Consider the following 14653-nt stretch of genomic DNA (forward strand, 5'->3'; position numbering starts at 1 on the left):
ATAGATGATGTTAATATGTGGTTTTCTAAGTCAATCTCTGGTCCATAGGGATTCTTATGTACAGTTTAGTGCCCCCTGTTTCTATTTGATTTTGTCACTACTGGATCACATGACTGCCAAGGTATCCTTCAAACACTAAGATCGAGTGATTCCTTGGAATTTCTTTACTCTATATGTTATGCCTATATCTACTCTTTATATTATTACTATTCTCTCTCTGTCTCTCTCTCTCTCTCCGTCTCTCTCTCTCTCTCTCTCTCTTTCTCCCTTTCTTTCTCTCTCTCATTGTTCACTCATGTCTGCCTCTGGACCATATGTACCATAACACATCAGGACCTTCTATCTTCCACTATCTCTCAAAGTCTGTCCAAATTTGTGTTCATTGTTTCCATGATATTATCTATTCACCTTATCCTCTGCTATCCCCTTTCCCTTTTGCCTTCAATCTTTCCCAACATCAGGTTATTTTCCAGTGAGTCCTATCTTCTCATCATATGGCCAAAATATTTAATCTTCAAATTCAGTATTTCACCTTCCAGTGAATAGCCTGAATTAATTTTCTTTTGATTTGATCTCCTTACTGACCAAGAAATTCCCAAAAGTTTTCTCTAGCACCACAATTTAAAGAGCTGATTCTGCGGTGCTCAGAATTTTTTTGTCCAACTCTCATAGCCATCCATTACTACCGGGGGAAAAAAAATAACACAAAACAAAAAACAAAACATACCTTTGACTATAAGGACCTTAGCATTACCAAAACTATTTTGATCTGTTAAAATGTATAGCTTCCCATTAAGGTAAACTTGATTTTTATGTTTTCACTGAGGGGCTTCTCCTCTGGGCTTTTCTGAGATTCCTTATTTGAATCTTTCTCTCTTGCTATTTCTGTTATATCTTTACCACTTTCATCAGACCTGATCATTTCCATTCCTGTATGCAAATTGGATAATTGGGTCACTATAGAAATGAACTGTACATACTTCATTCCTGGTGAACTCACTTTGATGAGTTATGGTCATAGTGATTTTAAAAACAGTTAAATGAAATAAAACTTTGTACATTGCTTCTGAGATTTAGTTTGTTTACTTTAAAATATACTTCGCACATGCTGAGCATATTATATATTTATGTGTATATATACATATATGTGTATGTATGTATATATATTTGAATTGAATTTTTAAAAATGAAAACAGCATTACAATGTTAATGATGTTTTAGATTCAAGGTGACTTAAAGCAGTCAGAACAAGAAAAAAAAAATCTCCCTGAGTCAGTGAGGGCTGACAATTGAGTGAACCATCTTGCTCTTTTAAGTCATGGATTTCAAAGCAGATAGTGCAGTTTGAAAGACTAACTCAGACTTGAGGACACAAAAATCGAAGCGATATAGTACCTGCCTCATTCATTTAAACTACTATAGTGGGAACTGAATTTACAAGGCTACCAGAGATGTGTAAGACAGCAAAGCATCTACAGTGTTACCATTGTGCTTTAAAAGGTTTAAGAAAAAAATTATAGAAGGTTCAAGAAAGTTAATCCTACACTGACTTTCAGCTAAATTTGGTACCATACCCTTTGACCCAAAGATTCCACTGCTAAGTATATATTCCAAGAATGTCCTATATAAAGAAAGGCCTCCCCTCCCCCTGCCAATGTTTGTTTGCTGGGGATTTTATAGAAAGGATTCTGGTTCAGATCTGGGTTGGACTAGATTGGAGATGTCAAACATGTGACCTCGGTCACATGGCTACCCTCAACACTTCCAAGCCAGATTAAAATGCAATTGGAAAATATCAAACAAAAAATATCAAGCAAAATATTGCTAGAATATTCATGGCAGCACCTTTTATGGTGGCAAGGAAAAGTAAACAAAGGAGATGACCATCAAAAGGGAAATAAATATCTAAACAAATTGTGGTCATGAATGTAATGGGATATTACTAAGCTATAAGAAATGATGAACTTGATGAATACAGAGAGACGCATGGAAAGATTTCAGAGAAAGACATTTACAGAAATACAGACCAGAAAATACAGAGAAAATATGGATTGAATGAACTGATTCAAAATGAAGTAACAAGAAACAAGAAAACCACAAGGCAATGACTGAAACTATTTAAATGGAAAGACAAAAACTATGAAAAAATTGAAAAAAACAAACTTTGCAAAATGACAAAAAGCCTTGCTGGCTCCAAAGAAGAGACATAGAAGATACTCTCCTACTCCTTTACAGAGGTTGGAGACCACAGATGGGTAACATTGCATATAATGACCAATTTTTTTTTTTTAATGTTGATAGGTTTCACTATTTTTTTCCTTCTTCATCTTAAATTGTATTTATTATAAGGCACAGCAATTTGGGAAGGAGGAAGAGGAGACATACATTTGAAAATCTATATGACATAAAGAGACCAATTTGTTAAATCAATTAAGTAAAATAAAGGCCTATTAAAAAGAAACATGGGTTTGATTGTCCCCCATTCTTTCTAGTTTATGAATTCTTTTACATATGTTCTATTTAAGAAGCAGTATGGCTTCGTAGATTTTTTTCTGGACTTAGAATCAGAAATAGTTATGTTCACGTTCTTTCTCTGACACTTACCATCCCAAGTCTCTTAACCTCTCTAAGCCTATTTTCACATCTTTAAAAGAAGAGATAATAATACCTATATAATATCTATGTAAAAAAAGTTGTTAATCTCAAATGAGGTAATGTATTTAAAGTATTTTGCAAACTTTAAACTCGATTAAGGCATACAGTAAATAAATTATATGAACTACATATTTATGTATAAGCATATACATAGATATGAACTACCTAAATATCTATTATTATTATTATTATTATTATTATTATTATTATTAATAGTATACCTAATGAATAAGAATCTGAACTCATTCTCCATCCCCTTTTCTAATGTCTTTATTGCTATTTTATTATTATTATTGTATTGTTTTGTCACTAGTATCATGAATGTAGTCCTTTGATTTCCCTCTCTCCTTTTCTTTCTCATTCAGCTATTAAATCCTGCCCATTATTCCCCTCTAATTCTCTCCAATTGCCATTCTTTCTTCTTCACTGTCACAGTCTTCTCCTACATTAAGCACTGAAGCAGACCCAAACCAGTCTCTCTTTTTCTAGTCTCTACATTAATAGATTTGGGGAATCAAGGACTTTTAGAACTGGGAAAAGTCTCAACCAGAGTCCATCAGTCATTGATTTTTAAAGCTGAAAGGAACATGATTAGTATTCTATTTCAACCTTCTCAGCTTACAGGTCGGGGGGGGGGGGGGGTAATGACAAGAGAGAACTAAGTTACCTGTAGTTAGTAGTAGAGCAAGGGACTGGAATCCAAGGCTCTAGATTCTTTGCCCAGAATCCATGTCACCATATTTCTTTCCTTCTGGAAACTTTCTCCCTAGCAATGAACAAAACTTTCAGGGTAACCTTTCTCAAGCACTTGCAGCAATTTCATATCCTACATCTATACTCTTAAGCCTAGTATTCAAACACTCAGCAAATGTTCTTCTTCCTGATAGTTTTCTTCAACCCTTACCTCCTTCTAAAGTACCACTTAACTCAGCCAGGGTTGACACCTTATCATGATGCCTATTTACTGAGTTATTATTTAATATATTGCTATACTTTAAATATAATGCCTATACATCCCGTTCACTTTCAAATGTTTTTTCTTTTCTTTTTGGGAGTGCTAAGGATATTTTAGGGTGACTATGTGGCTACCAGGTCTGGAGTCAAGAAGAGCTGAATTTAAATCCAGCATCAAACATTTATTAGCTGTGTGATTCTGGGCAAGTCACTTAATTCTATTTGGCTCAGTTTCCTTATCTGTAAAATGAGCTGGAGAACAAAATGACGAACCACTCCAGTATCTTTGCCAAGAAAACCCAAATGGGGTCATGACTGAAGAAACTGAACAACAAAAAGTATATTTTATTTTCCTTTAATTCCTTAAAAATAGATAATCCTTATGTGCTAATTCTAAATTAACCAGAATATGTTTTTTCCTTAAATATTCTAGATAAATGGAAATTTACAATCATTTTGATTTATTAGAGCCATTCTTTATCTTGGTTTTTGTTCATTTTTTCTTAGTTATTATGAATTTAATTAACAATGAACACATTTCAATAGACAAAAAAATACAAAAAAGAGAGCAGTACAGTATATTTAATTGTAAATTTCTGTTAATATGCTTTATTTTTCATATATCTCTGTGTTTATATGTATGTGTATATTTTATAAATGTAATATGTGTATGTACATATATACATGTAACAAGGTTGTAAGAAAAATTCCAGCATTTGTGTTTCCTTCTAAATTTCTGAGTATTTTTTTCAAAATTTTATTTACCTTTCTTCTTTCCTTCATTTTCTTTCTCCCCCTCCTCTTCCTCCTCCTCCTCCTTCTTCCTCCTCCTCCTCCTTCCTTCTTTTTCTTCTCCTCTCTTCTTCTCTTTTCTCTCTTCTTCTTCTCTCTTTTTCTCCACACATGACCACACACACATTTTGCATTTTATCAACTACCCACTGATTCAACCCTCTACCTGTCAGAATTCCTCCTTTGTAACAGTTAAGTACAGTAAAGCAAACTAAAGCATCACATTGATCATGTCGAAAAGTACATGTCTCTAAATGCACCTTAGTCCATCTGCTCTCTGCCCAAAGGTTGGAGACACGTTTCATCCTTAAACTTTTAAAAGAATGATTCATCATTAATAATAAGACACATGTAACATTACACACAGCAAATGACTGATACATTTCTGCCTTTGTTTATGCTATTCCTTCTTTTACTTATCCTGTTCCCCCAATTTCTCTCTGGCAGATCCTTTTCATGATGCGGTTCAAAACAACTCATGTAGGTTGACTTCTAAAAATTATATTTACAAATTCAGTTCAACAAAACTTTATTTGGTACACATTTTAGGTAAGGCACTATGTCAGGTGAGGGTAATATAAAAGTGAAAATTAAACAGACTCAACTCTGAGAGTTTACATTCTAATGGAATACTATTCATCATTCCCATATTATCCTTTCCTTCAAATGTGCTTATATGCAAAAGTAAATATGTAGTGATAAATTTATATATATATATATTTACACATATACACAGGTATGCAAAAAGTAAATTATATAATATATGCTATAATGTTATACACACACATATATATATATTCCTTTGTATATATGTTCCTGCAAATATCTACATCTGTCTATCACTCTGTCTCTCTTAACAGGCACTTACTTTTGTTCTCCTAACCTGCATTGTATTTATGTTCCCCATACCACCAAAATGATTATCATTTACTTAAGGAGATAGTCTATATGATCTAATTCCAAGTTGTTCAATGCCACAAAAGCCCATCTTTTTAACATTACAATCATCCCACAGATTGTATATGGTCCAGGTCATGTTGTTTTGACCTTCACAAAATCTTTCATATCCAATTCCTTCTCTCTAGATTACTGTGGGACCATAGCAAGTCATTTATGTTCTATGGGCCTCAGTTTTGCCATCAATAAAATGAAGATAATATTATCAATAAAACAAGGTTCTTTTGAGAGTAAGATAAGACATTTTATGTCGATCACTCTTTTCAGTGTCTACTAAAATTAACTCTATGTCTATGTCTTTATGGACAAACACAGGAAGTCAATTCCAGCTTCATGTCACTGATATCCTATCAGTGCACTTAAAAGATATATGCAGAAATAATATTTTATGTCATGTCAATACCCATCTAGAATTAATGTAGATATAGAATGCTAAGAGGATTCTTATAAATAGAATATTTAATTGGAATAAAATATGACACATTTTTATTTAAAGTGCTAATCTCTTTATATTTCCTCTCAATCATAACAATGATCCCACATGATAACTATGATGTATTTATATCTACTATTGGATTTTACATAAGCCCACTTATACTCTGAATACTGCAATTTTAAAATGAATTTAAACTTGTTTTTTTGTTTAAAAAAATCAGCATTTCAAATGATCAAAGATCAGATTTATAATAGCCAGTGACTTTTCTCAGCCTTCTCTGAATTGATAAGCAATTTCACCCAATAAAATTCATTTTAGTGCTTAATTTTATTTTGAAATTATGAGTGAATGCTAAAGTCACACATAGGTAATAAATTAAATACTTAGTACATTTGATGCTCATGATATGGAATAGGCCTACCATATTTAGGTCTTAATGCTTGCTCATCCTGACCCAATTACAAGATGAACTACCACCAGTGTTCTTAACTCCCCCACCCTGATCAACCCCCTTTCGTTCCCCTTGTACCTCTGTCTCTGACCCTGGATTATCATAGAGTTTATTTGGAACATGGGAAGATACATCAGTATTAGGTGTGCCCTGGCCTTTGCTTTTCTTAGATTGCCTGATTACCCAAAATGCTTGGATGAGATGGCAGTCAACAATGCCAGTTTTTCCCATACCATAGAATGACACTAGGCCAGATAGAAAACCATCTGCCCTGCCATTGTCTCCTAAGGTCTTTCAAGACTCAATGCCAGCTCTGCCTCAAGGAGCTAATCTTCTAGCAGAGGAGAGATGAGACAAGGGAAGGTAGGAGTGGGAGGGGGAGCTAAGTATTTAAACAAGTCTCTCTTTTATTCTGTCAAACTATTCTAAGTGGGTATTGAATTCAAAATCCTCTAGAGAATTTCTGTTTTTATTTTTAGCATTGATACAATCTCCAATGACTAAAAATAGAATGAATTCTTTAGATAATATAAAACATTCTTGTTGCTTTTATTGACTTCAAAAATGATCTCAAATTTAAATTGAAGCTAATATCCTGAAAGAAATAGACTGTTAAAGTGAATTTGGTTTTACTTCAACCTTCAGATCATAATGTGAAATGTCTTATTTTGTACAGCTTGACTTGTGGCCTATCCTTTTTCTCTTGTCTTGTTTTTCATATGTACAATTATATAGTCATTGAAAAAACTCACTAACTAAAATGGGTTTCATTTTGCTATAGCATTAAGAAAGCAGTGTGGTATAGTGGAATAAGCATTGGCTCTGGAGTTAGGGGAGCTGGATTCAAATCCTTCCTCCTCCAATTACCTATGTCACCTTGGGCAAGTCACTTATTCTTCTGGGGCCTCAATTTATTCATCTATAAAATGGGGTAGTTAGATTAATTGATTTTTGAGGTCCCTTCATTTTCAGTCTATGATCCATGATTCTTTTGCAGAAATGCTTAGAAGCACATGTTTTTATGTGCAATTTGTGATATCTCTTCTTCACAAACTTTAGATTTTAATGATAAAACAAACACTTTGAGGATGTCAAGAAACAAGTATAATTAGTATCGAGTACTATGTGACTCTAATGATGATCAAATAATGCATATTTATATGGTGCTTTAATGTTTAACAAGTACTTTTCTTAATACTTAAGTTATTAAGGTCAAAAAAGTATAGATGGGAAAATTGAGGCTTAGAGATTGTTCACTATCACACAACTAGTAAGCAACAAGCATTTATTAAGTGCCTTCTTTGTACCTTGCAGTGTGCCTAGGGCCTTGGGGGACAACAAAAGGAAATCACCCCTGCTTTTAAGAAGCTTACCTACTATCAAGAAAGATGAGATATTCAGAATTAGAAAGTAACATTTGAACACAAGAAATGTCTCCTGACTCCATGCCAGTGCCCTGTCACCTGAACTACACTACCTCTGTAATAAATAAATGATTTTAGAAAGTTGTTCCTTTTGGGCAAGAAATATTTGAAGGGAGGTTTTAACTTAAAGAAACCTTTTGATTTGGGGCGGGGCAGAGAGTTGGGTGAGAAAGAAATATTTTTTTATCACCTGTTTGAGCCAATTCTGTTTGGCTCATCCCCAGGGGGTGATTTGGATTTACCCAAGATTTCTCTTCCATTTCTATTGTTAAAAATGTGCTACATTTTTCTGTGTTCAACTGTTGCTGCTATCAAAAGCCTACTGCTGCAGCCAAATGTCTGCACATTCACAATGAGCTCATGATTTCTGAGGCGAAAATGCCAAATGGCACCTTTTTATGAAAGGTCACATCTGTGCAGTCCATTTGATCTGTCACATAGTGTCTGGACCCTCTTATTATGAGGCTATCTCCATCATCCCTTCAGATTTCTCTAGTGCCTTAGGGAGCTAAATTTGCCGGCAGCCGATTCACACACCCAGAGCATTTAGTTGAAGGGAAATCTGTTCATGTTGGCTGCCTAGGTTTCCAGGGAGTAGCTGTTTGTATACTTTCTTATGTCGACTATGTAATCTGAGGCCCTGTTATGGTAATACCCCCAGCAGCCTGAGACCTTATGTTAGGAATGGGGGAACATGAAGCCTGTCAGGCACATTATCACAATAGCTTCCAAAACTCAAATCTCCTCCCTCTCCAATCCATCTTTCCTACAGCTGGCAAACTGATTTGATTTCCACAAAGTGTAGATTTCACCATCTCATTCTTCTCCTCAATAAATTCCAGTGGCTCCCTTTACCTCTAAGATCCAACTCCTCTGACATTTAAAACTCTTTATAATCTGACATAAATCTAATTTTCCATCCTTATCGGATACTACTTTCTATGTGCTTTGTGGTCCAGAAAAACTGGCCATCTTGTTGTCCCTCATACCCAGCTCACCATCTCTTACCTCTGTGCTTTGGCATTGCCCCATTTCAAGGATATGTTTCCTCTTCATTTCTCTCTCTGAGAATCTCTAGATTCCTTCAAGCCTCAGATCAAACACCCCCTTCTACATGAGGGATTTTTTGATTTCCACAGTCGCTGATGCCTGGGTGCCTTCCCTCAAATAGCAAATAGATAACTCATGTCTCTATCTATATAGATATATGTATATGTCTATATATACATACATTTTATATATATATACATATATGCTTGTATGCATATATACATTGTGTTTAATATACATTTGTATACATATACATATATATGATTATGACTGATCTCCCATTTCATCAAGGGACTGAAAGTATGTCTGAGAGAAGTTAAACAATTTGCCCAGAATAAATTAATGCTGAATAAAGTAAACCAATTGTACACAATGAGTATAATATAAATAGAAGGAACAATAAAACAAAATAGAATATAATGTAATTATAATAACCAATCTTAGTCCCTGAAAAGATTTGAAGCAATGTTCCTCATTCTCTTCATTGCAAAAGTAGGATACTATGGGTATGGAATATTGCATATGCTGTCGAATGTGGCAGATGTAGTAGTTAGTTCTGCTGAACTATTTTTTTCCTTTTTTAACTTTTGGTATTAGGGAAAGCTCACTGGTTAGGAGAATGGTGTATTCAGAAATGAATGTGGTATAAAAGCAAAGAGTAATAAAAAATTAAGGCATTACCGTGATGCATAAGCATAAAATAGTCATTAGACTTTCAGCAATTCTAGGTTTAAACTATGCCATATGACAGTGAGTGCCGTATTATTACCAAAGTGTATTCCTAGACAGGTTTTCATTGATTTCTTTATTCATATGATTTCTACCCTTTCTTACTTCAGCTGAAGTCTATCAATGCCCAATTTAATTTCTTTTATTTCAGTTGGTGAATTCTGCAAATGGACCTCAGGGGGTCTATTCCTGCTGGTACCATAAGCCCTTTATTTTTTTTTCTTTAAAGCCATAGCTAAAATCCATACCAAGGTCTGGCTACTATATGCTCAAACTTCATTTTTTTTTTGTTCCAACTAAAGACGTGGAGAACACAAATTGTATTCTCATAATATTATACTGTATTGTGCCAATTTTTTTGTCCCCCACCCCCTCAGGTGGCAGGAAGGGAGGTGGAGTGGATTCCTGACCCATAATTTAATTTGTAAAGGGAATTCTCAATACGGAAATTTGCTTCATGAATGCAGATGGGCAAGCTATTTGCACCTTGCAGTCTGGTAGAATTTTCTCAGACTCCTAGAGATCATTTCATGGCTTTGATCACATAGCTAGTATATATTAGAAATAGGACTTGAATACAGGTGTTTCTGATTCCAAGGCCACCATCTTTCCATTATGCTGTCTCATCTCCCTGCCATTTTCATGTAAGCAGAAAATAGGATAGGAGTCTAAATCATTCCTAGAGTCTTAATTTAATGTCTTACCATGGCATGGAGATGATCCTGGGTTCTATGAAGCAAAAGTACATAAGTTCTGATAGTTCATAACAAAAGGAAAAGCTTTAAGTTCAGTCCTGAGGACAGAATGCTTTTTATTTTTTTCTTGCCCAAGGAATAGCTTGAGCTAAATGCAGTGAAGCTCCTCATGAAAGCATCATTACTACCTTATCACATAGCATGTTTTGGGATCAACTTAGACTTATGATCTAAATTGGTGGAGAAATTTCACTAATAAAATCAGTGATCTTTCAGGGCATCAAAATTAGTTATTTAGTATTGGTTTTTTTAAAGACAAGAATCTGTACATTTACATAAAAATACAGATGGGGTAGTTCCATTAACACAGATTATGAGAATACATCATTCTTGGAAAGTTTAATTTTATGTCTACTTGTACTTCTTTCCGTTTCATGTATAAAGTATCATAAATGCTCTTAAGAAGATATATCTCAATTTGATTGCACAAAACTTTTCTATGAACACATTTTGCTTTCAACTGCTTTTAGTTGTTTTGTGAGGAAATGCACACACACACACACACACACACTCCTCTGAATAAATTGACTTAGTTTTTGGCTACCATTTCTGTTTAATAAAAAAGGAGAGGATGACTGTTGGCTAAATATACATTTTTTTTTTGCAATCTTCTGACCTCCTTGTTATGGTGACATTTTTCATCTGTTAATGTTCTAAGAAATGGTGTTAATCAGAGTTAATATTTTTTACCTTTATCTATTTCCCATTTTTTAGAGTTAATAGGTTTAAAAACATGTAATTTTAAAAATGGGATGAGTTGGAGCTATTTTAATTACACGAGGAACCTTCTTTATTTTATTCTTCTAATTTACTCTTCATTTTGACTTTTGCTCTAATAAATCACTAATTTTTCTTTTTACAAATATTTTAATCCTAAAAAATTTACATGTTAATGTCAGGTAATTCCCTACCTGTCCATTTCATTTTTGTGACCTTGTTCCACATTTCCATAATTAATGCCTTCTGACTGCCTTGTGAGGAAAAGATTCATTATGTACAAACATAAAACATCTGAGTAGTTTAGAAATATTCAGCTTCTTTGATTTCTTACTCACAAAAAAGTTTCCATCATCATTTTCTGACATTTTCAGTCCTTTTTTTATTTAAAATACTAGCTGTCAATGAGGATTTTGACTTGGTTGGAAAGATCCAAGCAAGTTTGTTACATATCTCCTGTCACTCTCTGCTAAGGATGGTGGCACATAATCTTTGTTTATCTCTACAGTGGTCTTTTTGCTTATGTTAATCTGAAACACTGAAAGATGAAATGGCTAAGTATCATCTGAAAGGTTATTTCTTTTTTCCTTTGGGTACAGGATGAAATCAAGTCTTCTAATTCCTACAGTTTCCTTTACAAGAAAAATCCTTGAATTTTTTGTTTACTTTGCTGCAACTTCTTTCTACCTTTAGGTTTATTTATAGTAAAACTTTCAAAATCTGGTACTTTTTTAGTTATTACAGAAGTAGTAGTACATCAGCCCCTTTCTTATTTGAACAAAGATGTCACATGCAGAGTATGAACAGTTATAGCACTGTTTATCATTTATATAAAATTCTATGGTGCTTAATGGCATCCTTTTGTCCACCATCCTTTCCCTTTGCACCCCATCTCACACTATTGCATATTTCATGGATGACCGTGCCCAGAGAGTTCATCACCTAATGTTCACTCCACTGCTAATACCCTCTTCAAGATGAAAGCATCTTCAACCTTAATGAATGCAAAAAGATCTTCAAATGGCAGATACTAAAGAGTTCAGGATACACATTAAAAATAAAAATGCCACCATGTGCTGCAAAAAGTATAAAGAGCAATGATAGTAATTTTGTTCTACTGTGGGGGAGGGAAAAGAAGGTTATTGCTATCAAATGGTGTAAATACATTGATTTCTCTTACCTTGCAAGTCTTTTTCCTTTTAGAAATATAATCCATTCATGTGTTTTAGCTATTCCTTAATTCAGAGAACTTAGTAACTAAATGTATTATTTTAAATTTGCCTCCACTTTAAAGCAAGCTTAATATTCTTTGCAAGGGTAAGAAGCATAGGCATTTTATTCTCTTTCCCCCAAAAAATTTAGTCGATAGGCACAATTCAGGTGAGATAAAGAGAAATCTATCCAGAAGTCTCCAGAGAAAACATACTGCAAGTTAAAGGTTGTCTAATAAATACATTGGTAGAACTTCCTTAGAGAGCTTTCTAATGCTTTCTGCACTATGTCATTTAATACAGCATTTTAACTCCTCAGCATGTGACTATCACACTGGTAAGTCAAAGGTTGTTGAAGCCTCAATACTGATCGACGACTTCTTTTCTCTTAAGAGTTTCAAAGAAATGGCTTTCCTGGCCTTTTGTTCCATGCTATATAAAGAATCTTTCTTTTCGGCTTTCTAGTGGGGGAGGGGGAAAAGATAAGCCAATCTTAAATTCCATCACTTTGCTATTTATTTAGAAATGATGAATGTAAGTAACATACACATATTTTATATAAATACACATGTAGATACATACATATATATGTATCTATGTGTGTGTTACTTTATATGTATATAATTTTCCTTCAACTGGAGAGAAATGCTTTAATAATTGCCCAAAGTCTCTAGGATAAAATATGAACTGTTCTTTTTTAATATTTAGAGACCTTCCTAATCTGTCTTCAGCTTTATTACTATGGAATGCTCCTTCTTATCCATGTTTCTTTGCAAATGTGAAGGAACAAAGGGAAGAAAAAAAATGCCCTCTTGTCGTGGACCCTTAGGAGAGTCTGCAGGGCTGCTGGGTTCAGATAAGTGAGTGTACTTCATCTCACCTCATGAGAAGAGTACTTCAGGCAAGTAGTGGCCAAGTAGGCAGTGGTAAAATTAACCAAAGACCTCAGGGCACAGGTATCCTGACTTGTATCTCTAACAATTGCCAAGTGCAACTGGGTAGGCAATCTCTCCTTAGCCTCCATGCTACCTTTTTTCATATTCTTAACGGCTTGTCTTATCTTTCTAAGAATATTAGGGAGACGTGCTCAGGATGAAATCAAGAATAGGCAGCTGCAACATAGTGTTGCTATTGTTTTTGTTGTGGTTGTTTGCATTGTTGTCTTTGCCATGATCATTTTTACTATTCTTACCCTATTAGTTGTTGAGTTATTCAGTCATATCTCTTCATGACCCTGTGTCCATAGGGTTTTCTTGACAAAGATAATGGAGTGGTTTGCTATTTCCTTCTCCGGTTTTATGCAGGCAAAGCTTAAGTGACTTGCCCAGAGCCACACACCTATTAAGTATTTAAGGTCAGATTTGAACTCTGGTTTTTCTGACTCTAGGTCCAGCGCTCTATCCACTATGTTACATTACTCCCCCTATTAGTAGCCTTAACCCATTTACAAATAGCTACTATAATTTGTGGTTTTTGTGCCGCTTAGGCATATCATTAGTTTTTCTTTTCCCTTTTCTGTCTAGTTTCATCTACCACATATATTTTGTTGTAATACTGTAAAGGTATGACCTGTTTGATTAAACTAACATTACTCTCATTTCTTGCAATGCATAAATATTATTAGGAAACCGATTATATCAGTCCATATCGAGTTTCCGTTCTCATTGACACTCCATATTTCAGGGAAGTGAATTTCAATTTAATGATTAGATCACAAAATATCCTTGTCTTTTTGGTTCAAAATCCAGATGACATGATGGCAAAAATACACAAAAAAGCTGCTTCACAGGTTGAACATATAATTGAGTATTTCTGAGAAGAAATAACTTTCCTCTGCCTACAGAAAATAAGACTTCCAAATACCTCTGACTGAGTCTGTAGTGCCTTTGCAGTTCTTAAACACACTGCACGTACCATATAAAGAACCTCATTGAGAGCAGTAAGACAGTTTTATAAAAGAATGCAAACCTTACTTAGATGTAAGGTCCTTTTTAATTTAAATAATTTGTAATTTATATGATTTCTAATGCTTGTAGTCATTTAATGTCATAGATATTAGGTTTCTTTCCTTGTTTAATTAATTAACTATTTATATAACACAATTTCTTTAGCATAAGTGACACAGAAAAAGTGTTATAATACTACAAGATTACTTGACTATTACATGAAAGGATAGTAAGGTTGTGATTTGGTCCAACTATTTCTCTCTCTCTCTCTCTCTGTCTCTGTCTCTCTCTGTCTCTCTTTCCTTCTCTCTCTCTCCCTCCCTCCCCCTCTCTCCCTCCTCTCCTCTTTCCTCTATGCTTCTGTCTATATATGTTCATGTGTATGCATATTTGTGCATGTATGTATATTTGGGTATATGTTTATTTGTGTGTATATATACATATACATTTATGTGTGTCCGTGTATACACATGCACACTACAATTATGCAAATGAAAACAACACTGAAAATTAGGCAAACTGTGATTAATTGTAATGAATGGTCTTGGTCACAGTACTAAGTGGTGGAGTGGATGT

General features: G+C 34.2%; 1 protein-coding gene across 1 annotated transcript in view; it reads left to right on the forward strand.

Annotated features, from left to right (window-relative positions):
* ERBB4 (erb-b2 receptor tyrosine kinase 4) overlaps positions 1-14653 on the forward strand; it is an 833670-nt gene that overhangs the window by 463834 nt on the left and 355183 nt on the right. The window lies entirely within an intron of this gene.

Source organism: Vombatus ursinus, unplaced genomic scaffold (assembly GCF_900497805.2).
Source record: "Vombatus ursinus unplaced genomic scaffold, bare-nosed wombat genome assembly UNPS02014802.1, whole genome shotgun sequence".
NCBI lineage: Eukaryota > Metazoa > Chordata > Mammalia > Diprotodontia > Vombatidae > Vombatus > Vombatus ursinus.